Raw genomic sequence first — 27,533 nt, forward strand, 5'->3', positions numbered from 1 at the left:
TTTACAGTCTCAGAAGCAAAGAAGTGAAGAACGCTGCCCTGAGAGTCCTGCAGAAAGAAGTGTGTTGCAGACAATTAAAATTACAGAGATGTTAGACATTTACACTTTTCCCCTTGTCTTTTTTTATTCTCAGAAATTCATTGTTCTCACTTAAAAAAATTAAATCTTTTTTTCCCCTTTCAGCTGCTTTTTACTTAACTAACATGATCTTGGATATTTCGAGAGACAGGTATTTACAAATTCATATCATAATTTGCAGTCATCAATTAAGTATTAAATCTAAGGTGTAAAAAATCTACCCTATTAATGAAAATTTTTATGCAAAAAGTGAAAATTTTGTAATTTTATAAACTACATCAATATGATATTTTTTCAAACCTCAATTTTAAAATAATTTTACAATGAAAAAGCAATTCATTTTTCATATGTCTTTCTATCTATAGTAATTCTCAACATCAAACTTTGAGACAATTGCTTTCTAGTGAAGATTATTGCATTTAGGGCTTGGGATTTAGCTCAGTGGTGCTTCAACCTGCCTTGCAAGGGGAAGGTCCTGAGTTCGATCTCTGATTTAAAAAAAAAACCTTAGTGCATTTAAATTCTAGATCTGATGCTTTTCTAACATTTCACAAACACTCTTTCACTGAAATAATAAGATTCAGTATGCCCACCTGCATGATATATAACAATTCCATGTCTCTCTTATCAGAGGATGGACATAAAACTTTTAGGACAATAAAATAAGTGCCAGCCACTATCATCAGAAGGCTTGGAATCCTGTAACATTTTGACATAATAAACAGTACATATTTCTGAATAGTGTTCCTTTGTTTTACAAATCTTTTTTATTTAATTTAAAAATTAACACACAGCAAAAATACAGGGCAGCAGTTCCCACTTTAGCATTAGATTTTATATTAAAGTAGCTTTAATTTATAGGAAAAATGGTATAGCTTAATGTTGAAGAAAATTTAGAAAATAATAATTATATATAAAGAGAAATACATATCCATTGTTGCCTGTTTTGGGAGTGTTTTTGTAAATTGGTGATTATTAATATATATTTATAAATATTTAGAACAATTCCTGTCCTTTCTTGTATAATCTTTGCCACTTTCTTTATTCACCTTAAAGTTTACTATTTCATAAACTCTGTATAATTGAAACATGTAAGATTACCATCTACTTAGTGTTTGAGAAAAATTATGCCTCTCATTGTATAATGCTTTGAAACTGAAATGTACTGAAGTTACCAATTTGAAAATCAGTGAGAAATCATAGCTGTTAGGTGTGTTCCTCTGAGCCATGTGGAGAACAAACCATTCATCATTTTAAGTTTCTAATGTGCAACATTTCTATTTTAAAAATTAAGTTTTATCAATGATTTAATAATTTAAGACTGTTAATTATTTTATCCAAATAATTTAAGGTGTAATATATTTCTCATATTTTCAAATCAGTGACCAAATTATGCCTTTTATTACATCAGTATTACATGAAAACTTTTTTAATTTCACATCAATATCTTGTCTTTTCCGGAAGCTATATTTGTAGATATTCCTGGTTGGCTTTCTTTCAGATTAGGGTTAAGAATTTAATAAATATTTATTGTTTGATATATCATTAGGGCTCTTCTCTCATTGCATAAAGTTCTTAGTAAATTCATATATTTGTCTACTATTTCCACTTCCCACTTTCCACTCTCCAGGCATTTTTATAAAAAACAGTTTTTTCTTATTCTCTCTTATTTGCATTTTCATGATCTAGAAAATATATTCTATCAGTTTTTCTTGGCAAACCCATCAACAGAATGTATGACCTTGTAGACAACATTTAAGTTAAAGAAATTCTTTCATTTTAATTAAATTAAAGCTGATTTATTTTCTCTGTTACATGGGGTGGAAAAGATTTATATTATGTTGTTACATAAACAGTATAATCTATTTATCTATGGGAACCATTCTGATTAACCTGAATGTCTCATAGGCATTGGGTAGCCATGCAACCAGAAGCAAGGGCTGGGTATATGAGGAACCTGGCCAATTGGTCTGAACCTGCACCCAGATTATGCATATACTCTCTTACTGTCAACCTCATTCTCAATACAAAGGACATTGAAATGTCAGGAGTGCCCCCACAATGAGGAATAATTCATGTGTGTGTGTGCATGTGTAATTACATTACAATTAAAACTATTGCTTTTGTAGCTTTAGGGTGTTACTGAGTTTGGTCATTTTCCCTCACAGTCTGGGTTGTATTATGTTGTTTCCTAACTGTTGTGTCTGGGTATGTGCACCACAGCTTTGCTGTCTGAGTAGCTCATTGGGATCTTAAACTAAGCCATGAGGAGTTAAGGGAACAAAGTTTAAAAGGAAAAACAAAAACACTTTATATGCAAGAAAGGAGGCTGTCAGAGAGAGCACAGAAAGCTACCCTGTGAGACATAGGTAGGAAGCTTCAGAAAGCATATTAACTGTGAACCTTTTTCATCAGCTTTCTTTAATCAAAATGATTGTCACTTCCAGGTCCATACCTGGAACTTGTCAAACCTTATTGGTTCTCTGGACTGTCATAGGTGGATCCCAGGCCTTGAGACCTACCCTGAGATTCCACTGTCCACATGCACATTCCTACTTGGGCCAGCTTGTCCTTATCAGGGACTTATCTTTGGAAATTATAGGTTGGTTTGGAGGGATTTTGCATACAAGTTCTAGTTAGTGATTATATATCTAGAGAAGTAATATATTGACTCTAGAATACATATATATATATATATATATATTATATATACACTAAATAAGAGTTATGCTGTTCTTTCTCCCTTTCAACTCCATGGAATTTTACTGTAGGTGGGTAGAGGATGCTAACCTGGCTATAGCTCCTGCTATCTGCCTCAGTGCTCTGTGTTTTCAGCTCTCCCTTTTCTGGTTAATTGTTCTCTCCAGCAAAGCTTTAACGCTGTCTAGTCAGGATTAGCCAGAAAACATAATGAAGTCTTTCCCTGCCTATGAACCCATACATAACATTTTTCACATAAACACACCTTCTAATTTATTAATTGTGTTCAACCTCCCTACATTTTTTCACATTTTCTATTTATACTCCCTTCTTTTATCATTTTTGTTCATTCTATTCTCCTACTCTCTCCGATATCCCCTCCTTCCCTATTTCTTATAAATAAATAGTCTCATGAAGGCCTATTTTCCTCCTTTCTCACGTTGTTACTCTCCCTCTCTGTCCTGGGTAGTAAATTTTGCAAAGAAGTTTTAAAATCCATGTTGATATATGGTGCATTCATCAGATATTGACATTTTTGGTGGCTATTATGTCCTCAAAAAAGTGGAAAGAGCTCAGACTCATGCCAAAGTTGAAAATCAAGGGGTGGACTGGATGCTTTCATGCTGAGACATCACAGCTGAAGATATATCACAACAACAAACCACTTACTCACATGATCTCTACACAAAGTCTTCCACTCTCCACTCCCAGTGATTTTCAAGCTTCAACAATCACACACACACACACACACACACACACACACACACACACACAGAATCATCAGAACAGGAGGAAACAATATGTTTTCCAAATTCATAATTTCCTCCCCAAAATTGATCCCACTGATATTGCAGTGGAAGAAATTTCAAATAATTTTTAAAAGTGACAGTGAAAATGATCAATGATAGATGGTGCAAATAAGAAGTGGAATTAATGAAATACTTACATATTTCATGAGATCTTAGAAGTTACAATAGAGAACTGAATGAATCAAGGAGGAAAACATGGTACAATATATGATAGAGTCATTACAAAAAATAGAAATTCTGGAAAAAATTAAGATACCCTAGAAGTCTATTTTTTAGTAGTCAAATGAAAAATTCACTTGAAATTCTCAACAATAATTAAAATGAATAATAAGAAAGAATATCAGAATTAAATGACAAAGTGGATCTACTAGAACATCAACCTAATGAGAGAATAAAGAAAGAGAAGTAATGAGAAGATAATTTGAGAAACATTTGAAAATCTCAAAGAATAAGATGAAGACTCAAGAAGGATGAGAGAGTACAGGGCAATGGCATAGAAAACCTATTCACTGGAATTGTAGGAGAAACTTCTACTAGGGAACAGAGGCAAATAAACATGACCAAAACAAAAAGTCCTCATAGCATATCATATTCAAATTGCCAAAAAATTTAGACATAGAAGGTTAAAAGCAGATACAAAGAAATGCTAAATCCCTCAGAAATATTAAATCAAAGGCAAAAACAAATTTTTCCAACTGAAAAATCTAAAAGCCAGAAGGGCTTGAAATGATGTGCTTCAAGCCCTGAAGAAAATAATTATAAACTTACACTGCTATACCTAATCAAATTGAAGAAAAATAAAGACCTTCAAAGATAAGTCTAAAGAAATGCTGAATAAAATTTGTTGCAAAAATTCTAAAGGAAATTTTGAAAACCAATAAACAGCAAAGTCACAATCATGAGACTAAGGGAAAAAATTAATCTCATTGTGACAATAGATAAAAAAGAAATACCAGATATGAAACAAACACTAAGAAAAGAACAAAATGTGATAAATTAATAAAAACTACTTAAAAATTTTAATGAAAGTGTTTTATGTCTTCAGTAAGTGACATAAAATGATAGATTGGATCAAAACACAACATCCTAATACATGTTACCTGAAGAAATCACATGTGGCCCAAAAAGAGACTGATTGAAATGAAAAGGATACTTCTGTCCACTTGAAGACTAAAATAAGTTGGAGGAGCTATGCTTAAATCCACCAAAGAAGAATTCAAACGGAAGTGATTCAGTAGAGACAAAGAAGGCCATTGCCTATTGGCAAAGGGAGTGATTTAGCAAGAGACAACCACTGTAAGTACACATTCCTGGTTGTATCTCATAGAAATTTCTCCAAAATAGACACTATTTTAAGCCCATAAAACAAGTGTTATTGAACTTAAAATATTAAAATAATTGCAGGTGTCCTATAATATCACAATATGCTATAAATCAAAAGCAAAAATCCACAGAAAAAGACTACCACAGTGATTGAAAATTACACTATTGAATAATCAATGGATCTTTAAGGTATAAAAGGAAAAACTGAAAAATGCTGATAAGTGATGATAGAAATGCAATATATCAGAATCTGAAGGATACAATGAAAATAGTTCTGAAAAAAGTTTAGAGCAGTGCCTATGTTGGAAAAAAAAGTGATCATAAATAAATAACCTAGTGATGTAACTAAAGTTCCTAGATGAACAAGCAGTAATCCACCTTAACGCCAATGGATGGAAAGAAATATATGCATAGGAGAGATGAGGTTGAAAAGATGCAAGGATGGGGTGGGAAGGAGCTCACATTAAATAATTATAAATGTCATGTATGAGAACCAGCTCCTTGAGATTAAGCTAATCATTATGTACTACAAATATTCACCAATAAATATATAAAAATTAAAATTTGTGAAAACTGGAAAAAATTGAAAAAAATAATGGAAGTGAATGCAACTCAGTGACATCATTTACATTGTTAAAAACACTATAATGCCAAAAGCAATCTGTTGGTTGAATGTAATTTCTACTAAATTACCACCATTCTTTACAATTCTAGAAAAAAGAACACTGAAAATCATATGGAAACTCAAATGACACAGAAATTCTGAAATATTCCAGAGTAAAAAGAATAATTCTGAAGGTATCATACTATTTCATTTCAAATTAAAATGCAATGCATTGTGAAAAAAACCCACATTTTTAATACACAACAACAAATATGAACACCAGTAAAATAAGACAGAAAACACAGAAACAACCACATCCACTGCCAAACATTTGATTTTTGACAAAGGGAACAAAATCTTATTCTGCAAAAATGACAGCCTCTTTAATAAGAGCCAGTGGAAGCCTGGATATTCATGTGCAAAAGCTATCTCTCATCCTGTATTAAAACAAAAATGATCAGATTAGAGGTAAATCTGGAAATTTGAAAATTGATGGAAGAAAATATATAGGAAAGCCTAGAAGTTGCAGTCACAGAGAGAATTTCTAAATAGTACCCAATAGCATGAGGAAGTAATATAATGAATCAACAAGTTGGACTATATCAAATTAAAAAATTCTGAACAGTAAATCAAACAATCAAGCAACTGAAGAGGCAACCCACAGAATGGAAGAAAATCAGAGCTAGCTACTCTTCTACTAGAGGATAATTATGTCTTATCAAAAAAAAATGATAGTGGGGGCCGGGGATTTAGCCCAGTGGTTTCGCCACCTGCTGTGCAAGCCCAAGGACCTGAGTTTGATCCCCGGTACCAAAAAAAAAAAAAAAAAAGAAAAGAAAAAAATGATAGCAGTAAAAGAAGAAATTCCAAACAATAAAAGGGTAAATCACTGGAGAAGATAATTCTTAAAAAGAGAAGAAACATCCAATATGTCTATGAAAAATAACTTTAGTAACTATGGAAATGCAAATTAAAACAGTGAGATTCCATCTCACACCAATCAGAATATCTATCATTGTTAATAAAAAAATGAAGGTTGGAAATGTTGAGAGTGACATGTGCTCTCTCTTTTGGTGGGAAGGTAAATTGGTACAATCAGTATGGAAATCGGTATGCACTTTCTCAAAAAAAAGACCCTAAAAATGGAAATGGCATTTAATCAAACTATAAGCAAACTTTGAATGGATGGGACAGCAGACCATAATATTAACAAAATAAACCATTCTCAGAATACTGTGTATCACATTTCCTTTTATATTTAGAAATTAAAAATGAATGAATAAGATAACAGAAAACTAGCAAATCACTTTTCTCAATTAAGGAAGTGAATCTGGGGATGGGACATGTAAAGTTTCCAATCAGATGAAAACATATCATGTGCATACATTCATATACCCCTCAAAATCACAAACATTATACTGAATTACTAATTTTGCTGCAGTAAAAAAAAGGATTTACATGGCACAGGCAACTACTGAAAGGAAGACCCAGAGATACAAGGAAAGTTAATAATTTTTATCTAAATGTGGAATTAAGAATGGATTGCCCTATACAATTCCCTGGCCCCTTTGTACAGTATTTCCTTCCCTTGTGTACACTTCAAGACCCTTCTAGAATGGGGATTAGATGACATACTTCCATATGAGGTACATCATAGAATTTCACTATTGAATTCTTGTACACAGAAATGATGATTGAAGGCCAGAGAGCTATTTCCAGGTTATGAATTATTTGGGAGGACAGGAGTTTTACTGTATATGTCCTTAAGAAGTTGAATGGTAATTGATACAGGTGGCTTTGAGGGTGAAAGCAGATACTGAGAAGTGTTATGAGAGGAAGGTTAGAGAGATCTTGCTTCCAAGGCCCTTCTCTACTCCTTAATTTCAAAGTGCTCAGTCTGCAAAGGAGATGTACTTTGTGGGGCTATGTTCCAATATGTAAATATTTTCCCATGTAGAAATTCCATAGAAGTTTGACAAATATTGAGAGTTAAGCATCAGTATGGACAGGAGAGTTGAGTTAGTAAATGGACAGTAAACTATTCCTAAAGGGACTGAGGCAGAGCAAGGAAGGAGAATAGGTAAACAGAAAAGAAGCCAAGAATATTAACCAATCCAAGCACATAATGACAAGTATAATTCATTCATTCATTTATTTTTCACTTTATAAATTTTTAAGTCAATCACATGTCCCAGGCACATTTTCAAGTCTTGGAGACACAACTTTGAGGCTGATCAAATGCAATATGCAGCTTCATGAACTTGATACCAGGATATTAGTAGATCTAAATTGTAATGATCACTGACAACCAAAGTGAGAAAATAAAGCTGCTACATGGTCAGAGAAAAAGTGCATAGGAATAGTGAAAATCAAATTATTTTCCAAATGGAAAATTTAGCCTTCAGGAATGAAAGTTTATTAAATTGAATGTTGAATAATCTCAGTCTTATGTATTATTTTATATTGATCTAGAAAATAGCACATAATGAGAAACTGACTTTTTCAAACATTTGATTTCTGTGGTAGTGACATATAAAAATGATCCTTGAATTTTATTGCCAGTTAACTGAACATCAGTACATGATGAATTGGTTACTTATACTAACCAGATTCTTAAATGTAATGAGATCACCCCAGTTTCTCATTCTTGCTTCTCATTACCTAGATAATATTTATTAGTTTTAATGTCAAAGACTGACACACTTATGTTCCAGCAGACAGCATTAAATAAAGCATTTCTTGAACTGCTGCATAAAAAAAGTCGAAAAACAGAACCTGGAATGCTGTAAAATTTTTGAATTTCATAATACAGCAATATGCAGAAATACTGTTACAGTTATGTTGTTTGTTCATTGCAGAAAACTCTTTAAAATATTATGATCTGAGATTTAGCAATTAAAAATTGTTTCACTGTAAACATGGGCGAACATATATCACTGTGCTCTGATACTTTTAATTCTTTTGGGAAAATACCTAGCAGGGGAATACTTGGGTAAAATGGAACTTCTAATCCTAGTTTTTTGATGAATCTCCACACTGATTTGTACAGAGGTAGCAACAGTCTGCACTCCCACCAACAGTGGATAAGGGTCCCTTTTTTCCCACAATCCTACAAGCATTTGACTTGAAATAGCCCAAATGCCCTTCAACTGGTGACTGGATAAAGAAGTTTATTTTGTTTCTGTTTTTGTTTTAATAAAATGGAGTACTACTCAGACATAAAGAATGATAAACTGAAGACAGTTATAGCTAAATGGATGCACATTGAGGCCATACACTTAATTGAATTAAATAGGACACAAATGTGTAAACACTGAATGCTTTCTCTGGTGTGAAAAACTAAAAGAGTAAATGAAGACCAAAATGTGTAATAGATAATATGAAATAGGAAGAAAAGGTCCAAAGGGAAAGAGGAAATAGAGCAGGGAGTGAAGGGGAAAGGAAATAAGGGAAAGAAAATAATATGAGTAAAGAAGGAAAAAATAGAAACAATGTTTTTTGTGTTTTTTTTTTTAATAGGGAAGGGTGAGGGGTGAAAGGGAAGGAAGAAGAATGGAAAAAATGAAGAACCAAGATATATCATGTACAGGTATAAATTCCCAAGGATGAATGTGACCATAATATATACCTAAAATGTAACAATAAACTTTATGAATAAAATATACTGTGATGTAGAAATGAATTTGAGGAAACTATGATTCAGATTAGTTTAGTTTTCACTACATAAAACTGTGCCTATAAGGCAGTCAGTGCTGTGTTCCTGAAAATCAAATTGCTTTAGTTTTACAGAAATTTTACATATATATTCTGATGCCAAATGTTAGTTCTTTCAACAATGATGTGTGAATCCATTTTCATAGCACATACCAGCATAAGTCCAGATAATTTTACACTTACTATATATTATTCCTTGGATTTCCTTAAACTCTGTACCCCAACATCTGTGCAGTCTTTTCAACTGAGGGGTGTCTGTCTGGAACAACTTCCTCCCAGTTACTTCTAAGACACCTCTTTCAAATGTTTGCTTCCCTGACACATTTCCATTGAGTTCTACTTTGATCACATTGTTGTTTCCTATGGGTCCTACTACTGAGCCCTATTTATTACTGTGTTCTTTCACATGTAGTTTCTTCAATTATAGTTTTATGATCTAAAATGCTGTATCCCTTATTTTTGTATTTTTCTGCTTTGAGGGGAATCTATTATCTATGACTACCACTGTTATTAAAACCAGATCCCCAGATCAACTTTTGAATCTTTTCCTAATCTATGAGATTTTATACCAGTTGTAAATATTATCATTCAAAAATGAAAAAAAGATAAAAAACTTTTGATTTTTGAATCAGTCAATGCTGAAAGGAAAAAAAAACTACCATGAAAATATTAAAGAGAGTGAGGGAGTGACAGAAAGAGAAAAGAATAAGGAGGTAAATAAAAGTCAGATCTTAAACTGTGATGTAGTGGCAGTTAATCTACATGAATGTTTACACTGAAAGGGATTAAAAATCATTGGTGTGACCTTGGTTGCTGTTGTGAAACAGAAGTTACACAAATTGTTCTTCTGTCTTCAGCAGCACTACACATGGCCCAAATGTGTCTCAATGATAGAAAAAATGACTCAAAAATTCTTCCTTGTGGCATCTTGCAATCTCATGCCTATGGATGTAATATTGGCTTAGATATTTACCCTGAGCCTCTCATTTTGCTTAAACCTCAATATTAGGGTTAGGTTTAGGGTTAGGTTTAGGGTTAGGGTGAGGGTTGATAAGGTTAGGGTTAGGGTTAGGGTCAATGTTGGCAGGATTACAGTTAAATTTAAGATTAAGATTGTTAGGGTTAAAATGTGGATGAACAACATTGCCTTTCTACAAGTCCATGAACAATATAATAGTTAACAAAAGTAGCTCTATTCAACATGACAAATTTTCTGTTGGAATTTCTAGAACACTTTTTTCCTCTGAGAGTCATTTTTTTCTATTAATCAGAGTTGATTTTGTGGGATTCAATGCAAGATTCACAATATCAATGTTCCTTGATTCTCACTGTATCTTTTTCCAATCCGACATTGGTTTCTTCTTATTGGATTGAAAATATTTAATGAAATATTTCAGTTTTATTATTATATTTTAATTTACTTTTATCATTTCAAAACATCTGACATGATTATATATAACCAAAGCAAGTTTTTGTCCACTGAATTCATTACAAAATTTATGTTAGATTCAGTGCTGATTTTGTCTTCTTGATCATATTAATTTTGAAAATAAAAAAATTAGTGCCACAAAATAGGACAACACATTCCACACATATAGATAGCAGTTGAAGCAGGTGACACTGGCCAATTGGAATGGAGGTTCTCTCCCATTCCTGTGCATTCTCAGAATGTTCATTTATCACCTGTGAATAGATAGTTCACTCAGAGAAGGATGAGGTGCTATAGAATATGCAACACAGGGAGGTGTTGGTTTGTAAAAGCCTGACCTAACATATGTCATATTAGATTGGAGTGTTTTAATTATAAGGTAAGGCTGAGACTGAATACAATAGTTCTATAGAGATATAGGTACACATCCAAATAATTTTTATGGACACAAAGGAAAATAATTTTAAGAATTACTAGTATGTAAATAAAATGTCAACAATTCTTGCATTTCTTCATTTTCATCAATGAATTTCGTTTTTTTTTTTTTTCTAATGAACATGCCTTACTTTTATCAATATGTCATACTTCTAAGTGTAAAATGTCTTCTGGTGACAATTGTATTGTTCCATCCTTTATTTTTTCATTAAGTAAATATGTCTGTGGAAATGTGTTCTCCAACAGTCTAATCCAAGATTCAGCACTAATCACTTCAATGTAAACATTATTCTCTGCAAATTAATGTAGTTGTGTGTCATTTTAAGAAGTAAATAAAATGTAGTTCAGGCGTTGTTTAGGGTATCTCAGGAGAACATTAAGTAATTTTGGCTTTCAGGGTGTAGCTTCTGGTGGAATGGACAAAGTCTTTGTTTACTTACCCCTTGAACTTTTGTCCTTGGAACCAGGCCAAGTAATCATTCCCAGGAAACTGCCCTCAGGATGACCAAATGGTCTAGTGTTCTGAATGCCCATTAAAAAAAGGCACCCTGATATCACCATTTGGGAGGGAAGGTGTACACTCTTCACTATATATTCACTTTTCCTTTCTCCATTCTTTTCTGACAAGACTTCCTGATGAAGTCTCCATTTGAACAGGCACTGAAAAAAAAAACTACTGTGATATAATTTATCTCATTAAAAAATGTATGCACTAATCATCATAAGTTATAAAGAAACAAACATATCTGAGAAATTTTCAGCTTCTTATATGATTTTCATATTTTATTTTGCATAGTAGCTTGAGGTTGATCAGTTTATACCAAGATAATCTTGAAGAAGTTTTATTTTTCAACAACTTTATGTCACAGTAAGTATCATTCCTCTCATTTGAGTGGATTGTGTCATACAAAATAAAATGGGTATTTCATCAGAATAACTTCTATTCAGATATCATTTAGGTCTTATTTTGAGTAATGGTAAGATCTGTGAAGCAAGAATGTAGACTTGTTGGTTTCAAAATATGCAAACAATGTACATATTTTGAAAATGTAATATTTTGATAAAATGTCATTTTGAACAATCAATTTAAGAAAAGGTGGTAGGAGACAGACACCCATACTGCTCTCACTCCAACCACCAACCTTCAAGAGTGGGAGAAATTTCATTTTCTTTGAAAGAAAATTGTTTCTGAATGCTTTGCTCCAGAGTAAGTACCTAGGCCTGTTATGCCTCAAATCTCTACCTCTGCATGCCAGGCTCCCCAGGGATTTTATATCTAGGTAACACATAGCTTCCTTCCTCTGTTGTCCAAATTAATTCAGATCTTGGTTCCCTGATGCCTGAATCTGCACATGATTTTCAGAGGGATTTGATGATTTTCTGACAGCATTGGTTCTCCGTCTGTTTTTCTCAGCTGAGGTCAGAAGTGGTGATTATTTGAGCTCTGACTGGGAGAAATTTGGAGAAGTAGCCTATCATTAAAAATTCCAGTGCTTAAAAAATCATTTTGGAGAGGAACAGAGGCCCCAGTGATGAGGAGGTGAGCTGCGTGGAGGACAGCAACACACATTCCTCCCTTCCACCCCCTTTAAAATGAGAAGACATGTAAACAAGTCTCAAAACCAGACTTCCAGATCACCTAAAACAACCATAAAGGGAAACAAGAGGAATCATGTGATACTCAATCACCTGTACTCCCTAAACCAGCAGTGAAAGAGCATATGGAAAAAATAAATCAGAAATAATTTCTGAGATAACAACAGAGATTGTGCCCATAGTGCAAGACATGATTAACAAATTTAGAGAGAACACAGATAAAGAATGGAGGAGCTGAGGAACATGATGGAATCCCAACATAAGAAACAAATGGAATCCGTAAAACAGATGCAAACAGATTTCCAGGAGATTAAAAACTCCATTGAAAGTCTACACAGCAGAATGAGCCAATGTGAGGACAGAGTTTCAGATATAGAAGACAAGATTGCAGTTAGTTACCAGGAAGAGAAAAATCGCTTCAAAATTTAAGGGACCATGAGAAAGCAATCCAGCAGCTCCTAGATGATGCAAGGAAGAATGACATAAGACTGATTAGAGTCAATAAACAGGAAAGTGCAGATGACATAAAAAAACTGTTCACAGAAGTGATGGTAGAAAGCTTCCCAAGCAGGGGAAAAGAACTTGACAAACAGATAAGTGCAGCATATAGGACTCCAACTAGCTGTGATTAAAAAAAAAAAATTACACATAGGCAAATAATTGTTAAGATTCCATAAACCCAACAGAAGAACCAAGTTCTACAAGCAGTTAGAGAAAAGAAAAAAGTCACATACAAAGGAAAGTCCATCAGAATCACAGCAGACTTCTCAATGCAAACCCAAAGGCAAGAAGAGCTTGGAGTGACATATTCCAAGCTCTATAGTAAAACAGCCTCAAACCCAGATTGATGTACCCTGCAAAACCATCTTTCAAAAGTGATGGTGAAACAAGATATTTCCATGACAAATAGCCCCTTAGGAACTTCATGAATACCAAACCATCACCTCTAAAAATATTAGACAATATCCTAGGAAAAGACAAGGAGGTGCACAACCCCAGGAAGCCCAACAGAATAAATCCATCAGGCATGACAAGAAATTAAACACAAAGTGGTAGAATCCAACAAAAAGAAAATGTCATGGCAATGACAAGTCAATACATATCACTTATAACCATCAAAGTTAATGGTTTCAATTCACCAATCAAAAGAAATAGACTGGCAGAATGGGCCAGGAAGCAAGATCCAACAGTATGCTGCAAATAAGAAACACACTTAAACACACAAAAAGAATCTCATAGACTGAAAGTTAAGGGTGGAAAACAATATTCCCTGTGACAGGAAACTAAGAAAAAGCAGGAATAGCTATCCTGTTTGCAGATCAAGTGGATTTCAAAGAAACACTAATTAAGAGAAGTGAAGAAGGACACTACATCCTTGTAAAGGGAACAATCCAAGAGGAAGAGATGACAATCACAAATATATATGCACCAAACATGAGTGTGCCCAACTACATAAAACAAATACTAATGGACATGAAAAATCATATAAACATTAATACAATATAAGTGAGGGGCTTCAATATCCCACTGTAACAAATGGGTAGATCAACTAGATGAAAAATAATCAGCAAAAAACTAGAACTCAACCAAAGTCTTGAACTAATGAACTTAATAGATGGTTACATAGTATTCCACTCCACAAAACCAGAATACACATTCTTTTCAGTTACACACGTTTTTCTACAAAATAGACCATGCCCTCACACATAGAAGTTATTTAATTAAGTGCAAAGGAGTTGAAGATATCTCCTGTGTATTATCAGACCATAGTGCAATGAAATTGGAGCTCAATAGCAAAAGAAACTACAAAAATTTCATAAACACATGAAAACTGAACAACACACTTCTGAATAACAAATCACATCACAGAGGTAATTAAAGAAGGAATCACAGTTCCTTCAATTAAATGAAAATGACAATAAAACATATTAGAATTTATGTGACACAATAAAAGAAGCCTTACAAGGGAAATTTATACCAGTGAATTCTCATATTAGGAAAACAGAGCAAGCCCAGTTAAACAACCTAATGCTGCCCATCAAGCTTCTAGAAAAAGAAAAGTAGGACAAACCCAAAGCTCATAGAATGGAGGAAATTATAAATATCAGAGCAGAAATCAATGCAATGGAGACTAAGAGAACAATACAAAAAATCTATGAGGCAGACAGGCAGGTCTGCCCATGCCCTACTGAGGTCCTGAGTCATGCAGAAGATGCCAAATCACCCTGCTGGAGACAGGCAGCTGCCTGGTTCCACACTACAAAGACACAGAGGACACCAGACCACCAGACCAAGGTACTGAGTTATGCTGCTCCAGGCCGAGAGGTAGGGGCTTCTGAGTCACCATCCTACTGCTCCTGGTCCAGAGGAAGGGGCTTTCCAGCCACCATCCCTCTCGCTGCTCCCAGCCCACAGGAAAGGGCTTTTGGGCCACCATTTCTACTGCTGCTCCTGGCCCCTGTCCCACAGCTCCAGCTCAGAGGAGGTAATCTGTGCAGGAGTTAAGAGCCACCTGCCCCAGTCGAAATGAGAAAACACATAAATAAGTCTCAAAACCAGACTTCCAGATCACCTAGAGCAACCCCAAAGGGAAATGAGATGGAACACTCTGATACTCAACCATTTGGATCCACTGAACTGGCAACAAAAGGGGATCTGGAAAAAATGAAATCAGAAATAATTTCTCAGATAACAGGAGAAATTGTGCCCCTAGTGCAAGACATGATTAATAGATCTAGAGAGGAGCTGAGGAACATGATAGAATCCCAACATAAGAAACAAATGGAATCAATGAAACACATGCAAATAGATTTCCAGGACATGAAAAACTCCATTGAAAGTCTACACAGCAGAATGAGCCAATGTGAGGACAGAATTTCAGATATAGAAGATAAGATTGCAATTAGTGACCAGGAAAAGAAAAATTGCTTCAATATTATAAGGGAACATGAGAAATCAATCCAGCAGCTACTAGATAATGGAAAAAAGAATAACATAAGACTGATTGAGCTCAATGAAGAAACAGGAGAGAGTGGAGATGACAAAAATAAATTTAAAAAAATAAAAAACCCTTCACAGAAAAAATGGCAGAAAACATCCCAAGCAGGGGAAAAGAGCTTGACATACAGATAAGTGAGGCATATAGGACTCCAAATAGCCTTGATCAAAAAGAATCTACACATAAGCATATAATTATTAAGATTCCAGAAACACAACAGAAGAATAAAGTTCTCCAAGCAGTCAGAGAAAAGAAACAAATCACATACAAAGGAAAGCCCATCAGAATCACAGCAGACTTTTCAACACAAACCATCAAGGCAAGAAGAGCTTGGAGTGACATATTCCAAGCCCTAAAAGAAAACAGCCTCCACCCAGATTGATGTACCCTGCAAAACTATCTTTCAATATTGATGGAGAAATAAGATACTTTCATGACAAAAAGCACCTCAGGAAATTTGTGAATACAAAACCAGCACTCCAAAGAATTTTACACAATATCCTAGGAACAGACATTGAGGATCACAACCCCAGGAAGCAAAGCAGAATGAACCCATCTGGCATGACAAGAAATTAAATGTAAAGGGGTAGAACCCAACAAAAAGAAAAAGTCATGGCAATGACAAGTCAATACGTTTCAGTTATAACCATCAACGTTAATGGTCTCAATTCACCAATCAAAAGAAATAGACTGGCAGAATGGGTCAAGAAGCAAAATCCAACAATATGCTGCATATAAGAAACACACTTAATTCAAAAGGAAGCTCATAGACCGAAAGTTAAAGGGTGGAAAACAATACTCCATGGGACTGGAACCCGAAAAAAAGCAGGAGTAGCTATCCTCTTTGCAGATCAAGTAGATTTCAAACTAACACTGATTAAGAGAGAAGAAGAAGGACACTACATCCTTGTAAAGGGAAGAATCCAAGAGGAAGAGATGGCAATCATAAATATCTATGCACCAAACACTAGTGTGCCCAGCTATATAAAAGAAATACTAAAAGACATGAAAAGTCATATATGCACTAATACAATAGCAGTGGGGGACCTCAACACCCCACTGTCACAAATAGATAGGTCAACTAGACAAAAAATAAGTAATGAAATGCTAGAACTCAATTGAACTCTTGAACAAATGAACTTAACAGATGTTTACAGAGTCTTCCATCCCACAAAATCAGAATACACATTCTTCTCAGCTGCACATGGGTCATTCTCCAAAACAGACCACATACTCACACATAGAACATGTTTAAGTAAGTGCAAAGGAATTGCAATTATCCCCAGTATATTATCAGACCATAGTGCGATGAAATTGGATATCCATAGCAAAACAAACTCAAAAAATTTCATAAACATGTGGAAAATGAACGACACACTTCTGAATAACCAATGTGTCACAGGGGAAATTAAAGAAGGAATCAGACAGTTCCTTCAATTAAATGACAATGACAATACAACATATCGGAATCTATGGGACTTAATGAAAGCAGTCTTATGAGGGAAATTCATAGTAGTGAATACACATATTAGGAAAACAGAACGATCTCAATTAAACAACCTGATGATGAACCTCAAGCTTCTAGAAAAAGAAGAGCAGGACAACCCCAAAGCTCATACAAGGGAGGAAATTATAAAGATCAGAGGAGAAATCAGTGCAATGGAGACTAAGAGAATGATACAAAAAAATCAATGAAGCCAAGAGTTGGTTCTTCAAAAGAATCAACAAAATTGACAAACCCTTAGCCAACCTTGTCAGAAAAATGAAAGAAAAGGCCCAAATCCATGCAATTAGGAATGAAAAGGGTGAAATTACAAGAGACCCAGCAGAAATCCAGAGGATCATCAATACCTACTTCCAGAACCTATATGCCAATAAGATGGACAACACATAAGAAATGGACAGATTCCTAGATACATATGAATTACCAAAGTTGAACGAAGAAGACCTAAAAATTCTGAACAACCCAATATCAACCAATGAAATTGAAACTGTAATAAAAAACTTATCAACTAAGAAAATCCCGGGCCCTGATGGCTTCACTGCTGAATTCTACAAGACATTTAGAGAGAAATTGCTGCCACTACTGTTTCAACTCTTCAATGAAATTGAAAGGGAAGCAATACTCCCAAATTCATTCCTGGAAGCAGGCATCACCTTGATCCCCAAAGCAGAGAAAGATCCAACTGAAAAAGAGAACTATAGGTCAATCTCACTAATGAATATAGACGCAAAAATCCTTACCAAGATAACGGCAAACAGAATGCAGAAAATCATCAAGAAGATCATACACCCTGATCAAGCAGGATTCATTCCAGGGATGCAGGGATGGTTCAATATATGCAAATCAATCAATGTAATACACTATACCAATAGAGCCAAGGACAAAAACCATATGATTATCTCCATAGGTGCAGAAAAAGCATTTGACAAAATGCAACAGGCATTTATCATAAAAAACATACAAAAAATTGGAATAGACAGTCTCTACCTCAAACTGATAGAAACCATCTATGAAAAACCAACAGCCAATATCATACTAAATGGTCAAAAACTGAAATCCTTCACACTAAAGTCAGGAACAAGACAAGGATGTCCACTATCACCACTCCTATTTAATATAGTTTTGGAAACATTACACACAGTAATTAGGCAAGAGAAAGAAATAAAAGGAATATAGGTAAGAAATGACAAAATCAAATTGTCATTATGTGCAGATGACATGCTACTCTATATGCCAGATCCCAAGAACTCCACCAAAAGTCTTCTAGACTTAATAACCAAATTCAGTAAAGTAGCTGGATACAAGATCCAGGCACAAAAATCAATAGCTTTCCTCTAGATGAACAATGGACTCACTGAGAGAGAAACAGGGCAAACAATTCATTTCATAATAGCATCTAAATAAGGGAAATACCTAAGAATCAACCTAACAAAAGAAATCAAAAACCTCTTCTCTTAATACTATAGCACTCTGAAAAGAGAGATTGAAGATGATATCAGAAAATCCAAAGATATTCCCTGCTCCTGGGTAGGAGGTATCAACATAATAAAAATGGCCATACTTCTAAAACTGCTATGTGGATTCAATGCAATCTCAGTTGAAGTCCCAGAAGCATACTTCATGGGCCTGGAAAAAACAATGTAAAAATTCATTTGTAACAAGAAGAGACCCAGAATATCAAAAGCAATTCTCGGTAACAGGGACATGGCAGGGGGTATCACAACCCACAGCATCAAACTATACTACAAAGCCACTGTGATAAAAACAGCATGGTACTGGCAAAGAAAGAGACCAGAGGACCAATGGAACAGATTAGAAGATGCAGAAACAACTTCAGACACACTCAGCCACCTCTTCTTTGACAAAGGAGCCAAACACCCTCATTGGAGGAAAGATAGCCTCTTTAATAAATGGTGCTGAAAAAATTGGGTTTCAACTTGTCAAAGATTAAAACTAGATCTGTATCTCTCACTATACACTAAACTAAAATTGGAATGGATTAAAGTTCTAAATATTAAAACAGAAAGTCTGAACTGGCTGGAACAGAGGGTAGGTAGAACTCTTGAAGACATTGGTGTAGGAAATGATTTTATGAACAAACCATCAGTTGCCTGTGAACTAGCACAAACAATCAACAAGTGGGATCTCTTCTTATTGATAACCTAGTGCATAGCAAGATAAACCACCAACAGTGTGAAGAGACAACTGACAATGTGGGGAAAAAAGTTCACCTGCTTTTCCTCAGACAAAGGTCTACTATCTCGAATCTATAAAGGACTTAAAAAGATCAGACCTCCCAAATTTAAAGACCTAATCCAAAAATGGGCATCTGAAATGGACAGACATTTGTCAGACAAAGAAGCCAAATAGCAAATAAACATATGAAAAAATGTTCAACATCACTGGTCATTCCAGAGATACAAATGAAAACAATGCTCAGATTCCACCTCACCCCCAAAACAATGGCTGCTATCATGAAATCAACCAATAACAAATGCTGGCAGGGCTGTGGAGAAAGGGGAACACTGCTCCAGGAACAGCTATCCTCTTTGGAGATCAAGTGGATTTCAAACCAACACTGATTAAGAGAGATAAAGAAAAATACTACATCCTTGTAAAGAGAATATAAATATTAATATTATAATATATAATAATTAATATTAGAATATATATATATATTTGACTTTTCTTTTTTGGTACTGGGAATTACACCCATTCATGAACAATAGGTAAACACTATACCATTAAGGTACATATCCAGCCCTTTTTAAACAAGCAGCGATAAAAGATTTCTTAAATGAGGGCTGGGGATTTAGCTCAGTGGTTTTGACTCCTGCTAAGCAAGCGCAAAGACCGGAGTTTGATCCCCAGTACCAAAAAAAAAAACACAGTAAAAGATTGCTTAAACAATATTCTTCAATTTTCCCGAATTCTTTGTTATTTTTCCCATAAATATTATTGTAATATGTAGTTTAAATTCATAATACAATAGCATAATTTTCCTTAGTCCTTTAGTTTTACATAATTAAAATTCATGTTTTTCAAATTGCATTTTGCATTGTTAAATTTTTCACTTCTGTTTCTTCATAGACTCAAGTCTCCTTCATAGTTAACCTTTCCAGGATCCTTTGAACTGCTTATCCAATGGCTTCATAAATTTCTTATAGTTAAAAAAATGTTGACATGTATATTCTCACATTTTTCCTGTTCTGTTACAGCTTTATGTTAGATTACTTGATTCTGCCCTGAAGTTGCTTTATACTTTTATTCATTCCATTTTCTTAGTATTTATTCTGTTTAATTTCTGTTGTTTTATTTTCTGCTTCATGATTATGTCTTAATTTGCAGTGACTCCACTGATGACCCTGTTGTAGGATTATATGTATCTGATTTTGTTTGTCAGTGGGTGTGTTCATGTGTGTGTGTTTATTTCAGTGTGATACTGAGCACTTTTCATAACTTGCATCTACCTAGAGGGAATTCTAAAAAATTCATGTATATTATTTACCATCATGACTAGAACACTTATTCAAATGACTCTCAATGCCTTTAAACAAATACTACCACATATGCTGTTAATTGGACAAGTTGATCATATTAGTTATTCTTATACATGTTTGATAGTGATGAACAGAGAAGACTTGGAGAGCTAATATAAGCTCTCTCAATTATGGGTTCACTGGGTTTCATATCTGTTCCTGGTTGGCTTTAGCTATAGGTTAATATGTAGCTGAGATTCCTTGGTGCTTGCAGTGCTTACATCTTGCTTCCACACTTTGGAGAAAGTGGGCAATTTCATAGGTTCCATATATTCTTGGAAGGGACCTTACTTTAGAATTTAGATTATGTGAATGAATGTGAATTCAAACTTGGGAAAGGGTCACTGAAAATTATGAGTTTGTAGATTAACTGGATTTTAAACAAGGTTTGATGAAATTTTCTTGTAGGGTTTTACAACTTATGGGCAAATGGAACCTCTCTTATCCATTGTTATTACTAGAAGAATCTTTTTTATGCATAACACCACATTTACCAGTGCACTATCCACTTCTGAATCTTGAAAATGTAACGGTTCCTCAACTCACCCCTTTTTTAACTGATCCTATCCACTCAGTTCTGCTGCTACATTGTTTCTTTGCTCATTCTTTCTTTTATTTGTTCTTTCATGTTTCCTCTGCCTTCCTTCCTCTCTCCGTTTTACCTGTTCCTTGTTATTTTCCTTCCATCCTTCACTTCCTCCTTTCCTTCCTCCCTCTCTTCTTTCTTCCTTCTTGTCTTCTTTCTTTCCTTTCTTCCTCCCTTCCTTCTAATATTTTTGGGACTGTGTCCTATTAACTCAAGCCAAAATGTGTAACATCCCAATCACTGCAGTGACTTACCAAATCTAGTGAAAATCATTTTGTATACATTAATATTCTATCTTATTTCTGTCACTGAGTCAATGAATATCTTCAATACTAAAGTGAAAATATCAGGCAATTCCTTCATTTCTTTATGCAAAGTAAATTTAAAAATCTGTGTTGTTAGGCAACTGATCTGTGTTGATAGGCAACTCATTTTATAATTTGGATATCTCATTCTATAGAGATATGTGAACTTGAGGAAAGTATTTAAAATTTTTATAAGTGGTTTTCTCATCTGAGGTACAATGAAATAGCATTAGTTTCATGGAAATATAACCACAGAAAGCATGGATATAAATAAAGTTGTAAAATAGCTAATAAGCTGCATGGATATGCACATTATTACTGTTGCAAGGGAGAAACATTTCTTCATTTTCTTAGGATTTCTGGCTAGCTGTGCAAATGTTAAGACAAAGACAATTCAACTATGGTGAGTATGCAAATTTATTCCATAAAATTTTATGTTGACAATAGGCTAGAAAATTCAAGGCTAAGGCAAGCACCCTGCACACTTCAGTTCAGAATAATTGTTTTGTTTTGTTTTGCTGCAAAAGGCTTTATTTTCTTTTGGTCCAAGACTTGGGAGTGGGCTCCAGAGAGGTGAAAAAGCTGCCCAGTGGCTGGAGGGAGAGGGTTAGGCCAAAGCCCTGCTGTCAAGTGAGCAGGAGCCACTCAAAGGCCACTGGGCTCCGGGGCCTCCTAGTCATGTTTGATGGTGAGCCTTTCAAAGAGGTACTCGCCCAGCCCAGCCTGGGGGCTGGCCAGACTGTGGAAATTAGTGAGGTGGTCGCCTATCATCTTGATGAGCTTCACCTCCTCATCCAGGAAGTGGTTCTCCAGGAAATCACAGATGGGGGTCTGTCTTGACAGAGCCCAAGGTATGAAGATCCAAAAGAGCTTGGTTCAGGTTCTTCTCCAGGGCCAAGGCAGCTTCAACGGCATCCAGGGTTTTACCCCACTCATCTTCAGAATGTTTCTGCCCATCTTGGAAGAGCACTCGGCCTCTGTGCTGGTTTTGCATTTTCAGGAGATGCTTAGCACCCTTGCATTTCTCCTTGGCCAGCTCGTGGAAGAAATGGTCCATGCCTGCCAGAGCCACATCATCATGGTTGAAGTAGTAGCCTAGAGAGAGGTAGGTGTAGGAGGCCCGCAGGTGCAGATTCACCAGGCAGCTCACGGCAGCCTCCACTTCGGTGGAATAATTCTGACAAATCTGAGAAGTCATGGCTAGTCAACAATAAGGAGCTACCCACAAAAGAATGGGGTTGGCCGGTCCTGGAAGCAGGAGATGGGCGAGATTATGGCCCCCAAATCTGTAACTGGAAGGTGGATGGAGGACAAAAAAGAGGGAGTCCCCGGGTCTGTTCCATCCAAACACTGTTGAAGCAAGAGACAGAGCCGTGGGACCACCAGATGTGCTGCTTTGTTCTTTTTTTTTTTTTTTTGGTACCAGGGATTGAACTTGGGTCCTTGCGCTTGTGCAGCAGGTGGCAAAACCACTGAGCTAAATCCCTGGCCCCTCAGTTCAGAATAATTTTAATTAGTGCATATAAATATTGATCCCTTTAACCACCCTAGCCCTCCTGTACTCTCCTTTTTTACTTTCAGCATCAGGGATCAAATTCATGACCTTGAGCTTGCTAGGCAGGTACAATGCCCTGTGGTAAATCTGCCAGCCCCTGCACTATCCAGTCACTATGTCCACAACACTATGTCCTGCCCAGCTCTGGATCCTATGTTATTGGCATTGTGGATGCCACTGTGGGTGCAGTTTCTCTGAGCAGACTGAACTTTGGCATTTCTAATGTCATCCAGAACTTTTTCTGTGACACATTCCCTATTTTAGCCCTGTCCTGCAGTGACACACTTGAGGTTGAAATCAGTATACTCTGTGCTGGATTCAATTTAGTGCTGTCCCTCATCACAATATCTGGATCCTATTTGTCCATTCTCTGTGCTGTCCTGAAAAATAATTCCACTGGGGAAAGAAAAAAGTCTTCTCCACCTGTGCCTCGAATCTCCTGGAAGTCACCGTCTTCTACAGCACTATGATCTTTACTTATCTAAAACCAAAGATATCCTACTCCTTTGGTAAGGATCAGGTGGCTTCTGTGTTTTACACAATTGTGATCCCCATGCTGAACCCCCTCATTTATAGTCTCAGAAACAGAGAGGGAAAAAAGGCTGTTGTTGGAACATGTAGAAGAGATCAGGTTCTAGACAGTGAAAATATCAGTAATGCTAGGCATTTACACTTATGCACCTGTCTTATTTTCTTCTAAGAAATTCTTTAGCATCATTCTGAAAAAATTTAAATCCTGCCTTTGCTCCTTTCCAACTTCTCTTTACTTAACAAACATGAACTTCAATGTTTTGAGACACAGGTATTTACAAATTCATATTATAATATGGAGTCACCAATTAAGTGTTAAATCTGGGCCAGAGATTTAACGCAGTGGTTCCACTGCCTGCCTTGCAAGCACAAGGACCCGAGTTTGATCTCTGGTACCAAAAAAAAAAAGTGTTAAATTCAATATGTAAAATATCTGTGCTGTTAAGGAAAACTTTTAAGCAGAAAGAAAGTTGTGTACTTTAAAAAGATATATCAATTTAGTATTTCTGCATAGCCCAGTTTTAGACACTTTTATAATGAAAAGGCACTTCATTTTTCATGTCATTCTGTTTATAGTGATTTTCAGCAGCAGGGTTTGGGTCTCTTGCTTTCAAGTCAAGATTACTGCATTTAGATTCTACAACTTGTGCTTCTCTAGCATTTGAAAAACAATAATTCACTGAATTAATAAGTTTCTGTATGCCCACCTGCATGATATATAATAATTCCATGTCTCTCTCATCACAATATGAACATAAATATTTTAGGACAATAAAAAAGTGCCAGCCATCATGACAAAAAGAATTACAGTCCTATAATTTTTGACATAATAAACTCTACATATTTGTGAAAAGTGTTCCTTTATGTTTTACAAACAACTTTTATTCCATTTAATTTACCACCTAACAAACAGCTAAAAAATATTGCAGCAATTTCCACTTTAGAATTAGGCAGTATAATGAAGTAGAATTAATTGATAGGAATTTCTTACTTTGAAGACAATTTGAAAAATGATGATTATACATAAAAGAGAATGACTATATCCATTGTTGGCTGTTTTGCACATGTTTTTCTAAATCAGTGGTTTTTAATATATGCCTATATATATTTTACATGATTCCTGCCACTTTTTGTATAATTTTTGATATTTTCTTTATTCAATTTACAGTTTAATATCTAATAGCCTATGTAGAATTGAAACATGTAAGATCACCATGGCCTCAGTATATGAGAAAAATTATGAATCTCATCATATAGTGCTTTGAACTTGAAATGTTGTGAATTTTCCAATTTGAAATATCACTGAGCACTTACAGCTGTTAGGTGTGTTCCTGTGAGCCATGTGGAGACCAAATCATGACCAAGAGATTCAGCCACTGGCTTCTTTGCCTTTCTCCTAAAGTCTTCAATTTTATAGTAATCTTTCAAAATAAATTAATGATTATCACCTTTGCCTTGTATGTTACACATTTTAAATAAAACTGTTGCACAGGAAAGAATTCGCAATGCATTTACAATATGTGACAGTCTATAAGCTTAGATGAAGAAGAGGGATAAAATTTATTTTAAAAAATAATTTAAGTCTACATTTTATTATCAGTTTAAAATTTCTGTTAAATATTTTAAACTTATTTTATAATGAACAGCTCCATTTCCCAAGTAATGCATTTTATTTAAACTTGCATAAAAATTCTTATACTGAGCTATTCACTCCAAACATGATTATAAAAATATCTACTTTATGAAACTGAAGTTATTTTATTTAAAAAAAAGGTAATTACATCATTTTACAGGTCTAAAGTGCAACATCTCTATTATAAGAATTAAGATTTCTCAAAGTTTTAATATTTTAATAGTTAATTATTTCATGCAAATTTTTGAAAATGTACTACATTACTAAAAATTTCAAATCAGTGACAAAATTATGTCTTTTATTACATCAAAGAATATTACTTGAAATCATATCTTATTTACCTTCAATATCTTTCTTTTCTAGAATTTAAATTTGCAGATATCCCTGATTGTCTTTCTTTGTGATTAAGATTAAAAACTTAATAAATATTTATTTTTCAATATATTGTTAGGGCTCTTCTCTCATCATTTAAATCTCTTCACATTAAGGACTATTTCCACTCTGCAGGTATTTTTAAATGGCAAAGTTTTATCTTTTTTAAATTCGTTCATTGGTACATTGTAGGTATACAACACAATTACATTTCTCATTGGGAACTTGTACATTTACATGATGCATCTTGGTTCTTATTTTTTCCCCATTCCTAGCCCTCCCTTCACCACCTCCACCCTTCCCTATTTACAAAGACTTTATTTCCATTTTTTCCATTTCTCATCATATTTCCTTTCCCTTCATTCCTTTCCCCTGCTCCTCCCACTATCTCTACCTCTTTGGACAATTTCTTCTATTTTGTATTATCAATTATTCATTCTAGCATTGGTACATTTCAGGTATACAATATAATGATATTCATCATTGGAAATTTGCAACTTTACATAATCTCTATTGGTTCTTATTTTTCACCCTTGCCAACCTCTCCCTTCAACCCTTCCATTCCTCCCTATTTACAAAGATTTTGTTCCTATTTTTCCATTGTCTCATATTAATTCCATACCCTGCTTTCTTTCCTCTACCCCTCCCATTTCCTTCCCCTCTGCCCCTTTTCTTCCTATTTCACATTACCTATAAAACATTTTAGTCCTTATTTAAACTTTCAGTTTCTCACACCAGAGAAACTATTTGGGATTTGTACATTTCTGTCCCATTCATTTCACTTAAGAGTACTGCCTCAATGTGCATTCATTTAGATATAAATGTCTCTAATTTCTCATTTTTTATGGCTGAGTAGAATGCCATTTTATTTTTTAAAACCCACATTTTCTTTATCCAGTCTCCAGTTGATAGGCATATGGGATGTTTCCAAGTTTTAGCTCTCACAAATTGTACTGCTATGAACATGGGTGCCCATATATCGCTGTGGTATGATTCTTTTAATTCTTTGGGGGAAGATCCCCAGCAGTGGAATAGCGGGGTCAAATGGGACTTCAAGTCCTAGTTCTTTGAGGTATCTCCATACTGATTTCCATAGTGATTGCACCTATCTACACTCCCACCAGCAGTGGAGCAGGGTTCCTCTTTCCCCACAGCCCTGCCAGCATTTGTTATTGGTTGATTTCATGATAGTAGCCATTCTTTCTGGAGTGAGGTGGAATCTCAGCTTTGTTTTCATTTGCATCTCTCGAATGACCAGTGATATTGAACATTTTTTCATGTATTTATTTGCTATTTCTACTTCTTTGTCTGAGAAATGTCTGTTCATTTCAGATCCCCATTTTCAGATTAGGTCTTTAAACTTGGGAGGTCTGATCTTTTTAAGTTCTTTATAGATTTGAGTTAGTAGACCTTTGTCTGAGGAATACCAGGTGAAGACTTTTTCCCACAATGTGGGTTATCTCTTCACACTGCTGGTGGTATCTCTTGCTGTGCAGAAGCCTTTTAATAAGAAGAGATCCCACTTGTTGATTGTTTGTGCTAGTTCAGGGGCAACTGAGGTTTTGTTCATAAAATCTTTTCCTACACCGATGTCTTCAAGGGTTCTATCTAACCTCTGTTCCAATTGGTTCAGAGTTTCTATTTTAATATTTAGATCTTTAATCCATTTTGATTTTAGTTTAGTGCATGGTGAGCGATACAGGTCTAGTTTTAATCTTTGGCAAGTTGAAGCCCAATTTTTGCAGCACCATTTATTAAAGAGGCTATCTTTCCTCCAGTGAGGGTGTTTGGCTCCTTTGTCAAAGATGAGATGGCTGAGTGT

The 27,533-nt window shown here is 35.0% G+C and overlaps 1 long non-coding RNA gene across 1 annotated transcript in view; it reads left to right on the plus strand.

The window, feature by feature from the left end:
- Window positions 1-27,533, plus strand: part of LOC147828850 (uncharacterized) — a 53,493-nt gene that overhangs the window by 14,375 nt on the left and 11,585 nt on the right. The window contains exon 2 of the long non-coding RNA XR_015449995.1: window positions 9,034-9,103. This is a non-coding gene — a long non-coding RNA (uncharacterized LOC147828850). The remainder of the gene's footprint in view (window positions 1-9,033; window positions 9,104-27,533) is intronic.

Source organism: Heterocephalus glaber, unplaced genomic scaffold (genome assembly GCF_053883595.1).
Source record: "Heterocephalus glaber isolate CG9 unplaced genomic scaffold, H.glaber_assembly_v1.0 deba00000896, whole genome shotgun sequence".
NCBI lineage: Eukaryota > Metazoa > Chordata > Mammalia > Rodentia > Bathyergidae > Heterocephalus > Heterocephalus glaber.